Below are 10,305 nucleotides of genomic sequence, written 5' to 3' on the forward strand. Positions count from 1 at the left end.
TCTCCTTACGGTTATAGTCTTTTTTTGTATTCCCCGATTTAATTTTATTGGCTTGTGTTTTAAGACATTTTTAGTATAAATTTTTTTTATCTCTCCAACTTTTGTCATTTATTTGATTTTTTATTGATATTCGGTGTTGTTTTTTTTTTAAATTTTATACACAAGGTTTATATATTTATACCTTTTTTTATAATTTTATTTTTGCAAAGATACTAACCCACAAATTATATGGGACACCAACACGAACACATCTGCACACATACTTGAGCACTTATAAGCAGACAAGCAGCATAATGAAAACCATTAATGAAATATATATATACATATATATATCTATAGATATAATCGTATATCAGGTATAAAATATAAAATACATTCTTGTATGTCTTCCCTTCAGTATATTTGACAGCTTGTTTGTCAGTTTATTTGTCAGTTTGTTAATGCCCTGTATGTAGTGCTGTTTGCAGCCATATATGTGCCGCATTTACTGCTTATTTTTATCTAATCGCCACATTGATAGCAGCTCAGTACGGTTTAGTTGCTTTGTTACTTTTATTTGTCACTCACCAAAACCGAAAAAGTTCAATTTTTCTATTTTTTCATATTTTGTTTTTATAGATACATTTTAGAAATCCCCTCCTATCACTTTCCGTGAAAAAAAAAATATGTGTCATATAAAATTGAAGTTTTTTCTTTCAGTGTTTGCTCATTGCTTTCATAGTCTTTAGCTTTGAGTTGGAGAGATAGATTAATTGAAAAGGTGTTTTAACGTCATTTTCTATGGTTTCGTATATATGATATATGGTAGTATGGATTTCTTAATAGCCCAATGTATTGTAATGAGTGCGCGTGGGCTTATCAAACCGTAATAGTGCCGCAAATCTTAAGGTCTTTATCGGAGTATAATATGTAAAAGCAATAAAAGTGTAATTAATTTAAATAGGTTTATTGAAAAGTTAAATAAAATTAATTAAATGAATCCGAAATATTCATTTATTTACTGGATAATACATATTGCTGTTGGAAAGAAATATATTTTCTTTCATATTTGAAATATTTTACTATTTCATTTTAATTTATTTTATCTTCAATACAATTAAATTTTAATTCAATATTTTGTAACTTATTTATTTCTTTTAAAATTTGAATATGTTGGATGATTTTCGTAAACATTAGATTTCATTATTCATGTATCTGTACCTCCAGTTATCTACTGGAGTTTCATCACTGTCATGGCTTCATAACCATTTTGATGGTTATAGACCCATGCCATGACAAAACTCGAACACAGTTAAGGCTAGTTCCCCAAAATACGTTAGAAAAAAAAGCGTAGTTTGAGTTCTATTCTGTCAAGATTTTTTGAAGGAAAAAATTAAATTAAGTTATATTGCCACATATTAGAAGGACATCAGATTAAGATGTAGTCGATTAAATGTAAGACGATCGATTTAAGGATATTAGGAAGAGAACCAAAGCAAAGAGGACCAAAAAAAGCCGTTTTGAATCCATAAATCCTCATATAATGGGTTCTAAAGAGAAGCTCAAGCTAAAACGTACCAGTCTTGCATCTGGATTTTACAGTTTCAATTGCTGCAGAATAAGGTCCGAAGGGCCAAGATTTTTGGGCAATCTGCTTTACTAAAGCAGTAAAGCAGAGACTTATACACATTCCCCTTTTAAGGCGAATAAGACTGCAATTTTTAAAAAATAATTTAAAATTCATACGAAGACAATTAACTGAAAAGCATTCATTATATTTAGTGTGAAATAGGAGGAAATATTTTGGGTTTGAGTTAGAAACCTTAAAGACCCCTTTGTATACGCCTCTCTACCATAAATGAGACAAAACAAATTTATTTTATTTAACGTGTAAGAAGTTTAAAAGGATTTTTACTATATTAGTAAAAAGATATTGTTTCTTAATCCTACTAAAAATATTAAATATTAAAATAAATTTATTATTTTCATATCACAAAATACGAGCATAACAGTTTTATTAGTTATAATCTCAAATTATAATAATTTATTGTTATCAATAAAAAAAAATCTTATCTTTTTATTACAAAACATCTCTCTTTTAGTAGAGACTTTCATTCAGTGTTGCCAACTGTTATGCAGTATATTTTTATACAGTGAATATAATAAATATCGGAGTTCATTGTTGTCATCTTCTCATTACAATACCTCATTAATATTAATTGACATAACTTATTTACTGAGTCGTTGTGATGCATTCATGCCGCAAATTGAATTAATCAATCAATCAATCGTTTCATTTTATTCTTATAATTACTTTCATCTTTGTAATAGGATATTTCCATTTAATCGAAAGATTTAATTTTCATTTTGATTTTCTTTCATTCGGTTTCAGAGTTTATGTTTGTTAATAAGCATAAAATATTTAATTTCATTTAATTAATTATTAAATTTATATAAATTGTTTAATCTATATTGAGTCATATTATAACATTATACTAAAACGAGCGATTAAGCTTATGCCTCAAAAGTTTAGAAATTAAATTTTAATAGAAGAGAACCTTACAGTCTGTACAATGAAATTAAATAAGTTCTGTAAAGTTTTAAGTTCTATAAACTGATATATTTAGTATCTGGTAACATTATTCATACCTGGCAACTGTTACTTTTATACTTTCTGTAGAAAAATTATGCTGATATGAAATAATTTGAACCATTTTTAAGAAGACTGCTAACGGGTTATGAATAATTCAACACTTATGATAAAGTGGAGCATTACAATACACCACAACTAAGTCGATCTATTGTGCTATATCATCTATTAAGTCTGATTAAGCGTTGCCAGACTCTGAATTCTGAGCTACGATGACAACAGGCAACAGGATTTAATCAAACACTTTAAGTAAAGCGACAATAATGTATTAACAGAAAAGATTCGATCCTTAAACACATTAACCTAGATCCAATACGTTTATGTAGATCTGTTAAAAACTGAGAATAGTTTTAATAGTTTCTGATATTGTGCAACTATTGCTTGTTCAGAATAATTCAAACACTTATGTAAAGTGGAGCTTACATAACAAACAACCAGTCGATCTATTTTGCTATATCATCTATTAAGGCCTGATAAGCGTTGCCAGACTCTGAATTCTGAGCTACGATGACAACAGGCAACAGGATTTAATCAAACACTTTAAGCAAAGCGACAATAATATATTAACAGAAAGGATTCGATCCTTAAACACGTTAACCTAAATCCAATACGTTTATGTAGATTTGTTAAAAACTGAGAATAGTTTTTATAGTTACTGATATTGTGCAACTATTGCTTGTTCCAGTCTCTTAAGAACTCTCTTAGGTACGTAACATAACTACCTTTACTTGAACTCCGTACGAGACTACAAAAATCATTTATCAACCTTTTTAATTTCTAACGGCAGAATGATGCTGTAAGATAACTAGTATATATATTTGTATATATAAATACATATAATATAAAATAAATATACAATATATTAAAATAAATATATATACATAAACAAATATATATATTTATAAATAAATATACATATATATATAAATAAATAAATATATATAAATAAATATATATCATAAAAATAATTAAATAACTAGAAAATAACAAAATGATAATTGCCTAAAAATAATTTCATCTAACTTTGTCGGTGACAATTTTTACAAGTCTATGTATATCTCACCATTTGGCATTTCTAGCGTGCCGCTAGACTCATTAAAATTAATAACACAGAAAATGAAATATTTTAAGATTCACATTCATTTTTATATATTTTTTATGCTACTTAAATATTATAAATTGCATATACGAACATGTCCGCAAGTATCGTGCAGATATTGTATTTTGTAGTTAGGTTGGTAGGTTGGTAGGTAGGTAGGTAGGTAATCATGTGGAAATCGCCAGAGGAAGCCTTAGCGAAGAGACCATTGCGAAATACATAATTTAATTTACGCTCTGAAATAATTACGTCAGTTTTGACACGAAGTCGAAATTAGTGGGGATTCGCATATGTGTTTGTAGGTCTCGCATATGTTTTACCAAATTACCATATAGTCAAGATACATTATTGTGTATATATTTGGAGAGCAAATATAGATTTGTTCGGCCAAATTTTTTCTTATCTTAAAAACACGAAAAATGTTCTCTGCGTCTTTGGTTGCGCATTTCAAATTTCGTCTTTCGTCTTACGTCTTTCGTTTTTGGGTTTTATTTATTTATTCTCTATGTTTTTGTAATTATTAATAACTCACAACGTTTCACAGATACAAAAAATTTATTTGAATTTATTTTTGTTTATATATATTTGCGTATGTAAAGGCAGCCACGAATTGTACTGCCGAAAAAAAAATATTGTGGATTTTGAAAATTTTTGTAAATATTAAAACAAAAGCAGAAGTGGAAAAAATATATATTTTTGTTTATATATTTTAGTTTTATATTTTAAAATGTGAATATTTGAAATTTAATTTTTACGAAGAACATAAGCCAAACACTTAAATAAGAAAAACCAAGAAAACCTAAATAAATCGGATATTTGTATATGCAGTTCTGTTTGCGTAGCACAATATCCAAACACCTTAAACAAGGAAAAACTAGAGAATTGGAATCGGAAATATTAATCTCTCTCTTGAATAACCATAAACTTTTAATTTATATATGCAATTTTGAAATTAAAATAACCAGTACTTTTTGGGTAATTTATGATTAGTCATAATGGTACTTTTAGTTCTGATTATGTATAAGAAATTAATATTACTCATAATTGTTTTTTAAAGTTGTATATTCAGAGACCAAGTTAGAACTATCTGCTCTCCATGGTCTTTAGGACTTTGTGCGTTTCACCTACTCCCAATTAAGCTATGTCATGCTCAGGATTTCTGGTTTAGATCAAATTAGTCCCCTAGGCAGTAACCCTTCGCTTATATCTCTCTCGCCCAATTACTGGAATGAAGTTTCCACATTGTCGTGGAAACCTTCTTATTCATTCCCAAGAGATCAAGTTAAAACTATCTACTTAATTTTACTATAAATGCTATCCACAGTCTTCAAGACCTCGTGCGTTTCACCTACTGCTAATCTAGCTACACCATGCTTACGCTTTCTGATTTAGATAAAACTAGACCCCTAGGCACTAAGCCTTCGCTCATACCTCTCTTGCCCAATTACTGGAACGAAGTTTCCACATTGCCGTGGAAATCATCTCCATTCATTCCTAAGAGGTGATTTTAGTGGCTTAAAGTATCACAGTGTGGCTGTTGATCTTTCTACCTATCGCAAAAAAAAAAAAACCATTGGGACTACGTAAGGCCCAAGGCGTTCTTTGTTCGAGAGTTTTATAACATTAATATTGCAAAGAATATTCTCAGAATGTTACACAATTATATTTAAACCAAAATTATTAATTAAAGCAAGTCAAACTTGTATTTGCTTCGGTTGAAAAGATTTTTTGAATAAATTTTTCCTTTAACCTTAATCACCAGTCAAAAATGTGAGGCCTTGAAAGTAAGTTGCGCTCATTTCTATATTTATTTAGTATTTTTAAATAAATTAAATGCTTAATTAAAGATAGTAACTATAATAAATAAAATAAAATAAAATAATACAAAACACCATTAAATTAATCTCTGTGCTAATTTGTAAAGCAGTTTGGAATGCTGAAATATCTCAGATACCAAACGAACGTAAAAGTGGAAAAGCATTTCGCTCTGCGGACTGATATCGCCGTTGTGTAAAGGTTATACTGCGTAATGCAAAGGTTAAACAATCAATTTCATTTTCAATTGATATTAATTAAAACCAAGAAGGAGGGATATACATTTTTTTATCAATGCTAAAAATAAAGCACACATAATGTATTGCTCTCTAGGTATGTAGGGAGTGTGTGTTTATCTTACTATCTGTCGGTTCGGTGTTGGTTCGGTGTCTGTCAGTGGGACGTTCTGCATATGCTTTTGTTTTGATATATCGGAGTGTGAATAGCAAATGAGATACAGTAGAGTAAATTAAAGTTAAATGTGAGCAGAAAAGAACGTGTACATTTAAAGGGAGACTATATTTAATAAATGGACTAAGTTGGGTGTGTAAATGATTATAAAAGTCATAGAGATGAATTTTTTAATCAAATATATATTTAAATAAATTTATAACAAAAACTTATCACCCTCAAGAAAAGTAAAGGTGATGTATAAGTAATAATAGAACCAAAAGAAATACTAACCAGTTCTGACTATTTGAAGAAAAGTAAAGATGAGACTTACTATAAACAATTAAGCGATCAAAAGAAACAGATGACAGATTTATGATCAGTAGACTAATGCCTCTTCAATATTTCATTTTAAAATAGAATATCTTCCTAATGTGGTTTATTAATGAAAAATATTAATTAAAAAAAGTTGATGAAAAACAGCTAAAATCTAATCCATTATAAACTTTTTAATAAAATTATTATTCAGTTAAAGTAAACAATTCATTTTACTTTGTTAAACTCTATATGAGCGATTTTCAGAAAGGTTTATTAAATGTTCTTCATTCTATGCGAAATCTCTTATAGCAATTTTTTTTTGCCACGACTGCAAATCAGTTCTATACGTGTTTATATATATATCTAAGATCTATTGTTATGGATTTCTGATCTAAACTAAAAATAAATATAATGCAGTTGTAAAAATATAACACAATTTGTTTAGAACTTTCTAGCAATGCATTCCAGACCATCATATTCTTAGTATCCTAGTTTTAAATATTTCTCCCACCGACAAGTTTTAGATTTTAGTATTTGACAGACAGTCTTATTTAACTTGTACATCTATTTTGTTTTGTCTTCTTTCTTCTATCTGCGATAATATTGCTTCTATCTGCGATAATAATAATTGCCAATTGCTTATTATTATTAATTGCTTATTACATTTCTTGTACATGTCCTAGCTGTCGGGTGCACCATCCTTAACTTGGAGAAGAATAATTGGAAGAAAAATGACAGAACCGCTCTTCACATGGAACGATATATGCAGAGAAGCACCTAGCAGAGTGCGGTTTAAGAGAATCATTGCGGCCTTATGCCCTACTAGGAGATATGAGTACTAAGAAGATACGAATAAACATCAGACTAGAAGTTTATAAATCTATTAAATTGAAGTTTAAGTAAAAGAAATAGTTAACTTCTTCATTAAGTGGTAATCGTTCATAAATTGGCATATTTAGGAAGGGTATATATACATATAGGAACTAATAATATAGGAACTATATAGGAACTAATGTCAAAACAAATTTTTACTTGCTTGCTTGTGGTGTTTGATAAGGAACAATTTATTATCTCTAACAGTTTCACACAATAAAGACTGTGTTGACTTAAGTGATCCTCTATGATATGTGAGTCAATTTATAAAAGTAATGATACCAGTCGATACAAATAATGTACGACAGACGGCGAAAATGCCATAGGTGTAAGCTTTATATATATATATATATATATATATATCTGATGTCTGGTGGCAAAGCGATTTACAAGCGCACATTACTCTTATATATATATATATAAGATGCCACCAGACAAGAAGTCTCGCTTTGCTACAAAAAAGATCAGGTGAACTATCAAAAAAAAATTAATCTATTGAAATCTTTAATTTTTTTAAAATACATATTTTTTCTTGATGATTAATACCTTTAAGCGGAATAAAGGGACTGAGTTTAATCCAATTTATGTGAACAGAGGAGCTTCTTTTTGCTTTTTAAATAAAATTAAATTTATAAATATATTTTTTTCTATATATTTTTTTATAAGACTGAACAAAGAAATGGATTTCATTGAATCGCATGACTCCATTTTTCGAGGAAAATCAAATAGTATAAATTGATGTCAAAATTTTTTTGTGATTATTATAAATTTTTTTTTTAATAATTTGCATTGAAATATGCACAAAATATAAACTGAAAATTCGAAAATATATTAAATTTCCACACGTTCGATTATAAAATTTATGTGCAATATTAGAGACGGCATATAACAGCTACGAGGCGAAATGGGAAGAAATGGAGGAAAATATCAAAAATTAATAATAATGTTGGCAGCCATGGTTGTTGGTATTGCCATCACTGCTTCTGGCTGCTGTTATGCAATTCAATATTTTCTAATAAACAACGGAAAACTTATAAATTTATTTTGAACTAGAAAATCGTCTACTTAGTGCACAAACAACAAAACTAATGTCTTTTGAACTACAAAAAAAAAAAAAAAAAAAAAAAATCAAGAAAAAAAAGTGAAAACTAGAAAAAGTGTAAAAAGTTTTTATTGCAACAACACGTTTCCAATGAAAATGTTCCGCTTTTAGAAAATTTTGTAGAGCGCATATTTGCCTCACGCGCCCCAACTCATAATTCACGTTGTTATTTTTAAAATTTCAGAATTTCAGAATTTGAGAATTTCGAATTTTCGTAGTTTTATTTTCGTTATTTTCATACACGATATTTTATAGACAAATTTTGTGTATTTTAGATGTTTCGTGGCATTTCCAAAATATCTAGAGACGCGAGCATATAGTATATGAACTCAGTCGATACAAGTTGCTTATGAACGTAATGGCGTGTAGAAAACTTAATGCTCAAGATGTACACACAGCAAACAGAAACTAGCGGAGCGACAGACAGACATCGTATTACAAACAAATACAAGCGGAGGACACAGATATATAGTATCTGTATCTGAATACTAAAAAATTTTAATACAAAAATTCTTACTTTCCTATTATTTTCATTATTTTCTTTTTGGCGTCTTGAAAGTATTTTTAGTGTGCGCACATGTTTTTGTATTTCAAAGATTTTTTACTCTAAACAAAATTCACATCTGAGGAGCTTGCAAACTTTTCAGAGTTAAGTATACAGAATATAAATATTAAATTGTTGAAAACAAAAACAAAAATTATTTCATATGAATTTTTATAAAAAAATATTTTGTACTCATAAAATTCTGCACAAGCAATTGACTGACTCTGACCGAAAAAATTGTTTTTGTTTTTATTATTGCTTTTTTCTGTTTTTGCCTTTGCCTTTGCCTTTCTTACTTTGCAGATACTCGCATTTGTATCTTTTATGTGTAATAACTCGTTTAATTGCCGCAAGCATAAAACCACAAAAACCAGTAAAAAAGAAAAATGACAGTTTTAACATATATGAAAAAATGAAAAAAAAATATATATATACATATATATATTATATACACTAAACTAAACTAAGATGCTAAATGAGTGAAGAAAAATATCTGAAACAGGTTCAGTGACACACTTCCATGCTAAACACAAATTAAAATAAAAAAGAATCGAAAAAAATTGTAAGAAAATATTGAAATACTTTTTAAAATTAAGTATCTAAAAACAAAAATTGTAAAAGAATATGTAATTAAGCAGAGCAAAACAGCGCTATGAAACATATATGTACGTGTAGGCATTAAGTTATCCTAAAGTTTACAAAGATACAAAGTTGAAAAAACTATATATATTCACTCAGCGCAACGAATTCGTATGAAGGGGCGACGACATTTTTGAAAGGCCAAGCCGTTGACGACAAACGCGTGCAATTATCTCGCAGCTCATAATTGAGATACTCATATATCTGAAGTGGAAAATATTTAAGATTTTATGTGATTCTTCCTTACAACACGTCATTTTAGCAAATATATGCGACTTGTTTCATTTTTATGAAAGCATAAAAATGCATAACATTTCGTAATGACATTCGATACGTTCGCTTCTTATTTTAATTAAAATTATTTTTAAAATGTAATTGATTTGTCACACTCGTCACTGCAGTTCGCTGCTTATCAATTTCTATCTTTCGACCAAAGTATTAATAAATTCATAATAGCAACAGTAAAGTAACGAAGACTTCATTAAAAACAGAGAATGACAATTTCACTTCATTACTTATTAAATATTACAACAGCGAGCCATTGAAACTCACACAAAAGATAAAACTTGCAAAAGATACTTCAGCATATTTTCGAGATACAACGCTAGATGTGGAAGTGGAAGTGGAGTTCGCTTCACTGTGAAAATAGTGAAAATAATTGAAAAGCAATTGCTGAAATATTTTCTGGTCAGCACAGCGATAATACAAAATATTTAATAATTATTTATTTTTCAATAGCAGCTGAAAATTATTGCAATAATGGAAAAATTATAATTATAGGAAAATATTGCAAAAATATTGCAAAAATATTGCAAAAATATAATAGAAGAAATAGCAAATAATTGAAAAACCAGATGAGAAACATTTTTTTTATAATTATTTTGCACTTTGAAATA

Source organism: Teleopsis dalmanni, chromosome 2 (genome assembly GCF_002237135.1).
Source record: "Teleopsis dalmanni isolate 2A chromosome 2, ASM223713v2, whole genome shotgun sequence".
Taxonomy (NCBI): domain Eukaryota; kingdom Metazoa; phylum Arthropoda; class Insecta; order Diptera; family Diopsidae; genus Teleopsis; species Teleopsis dalmanni.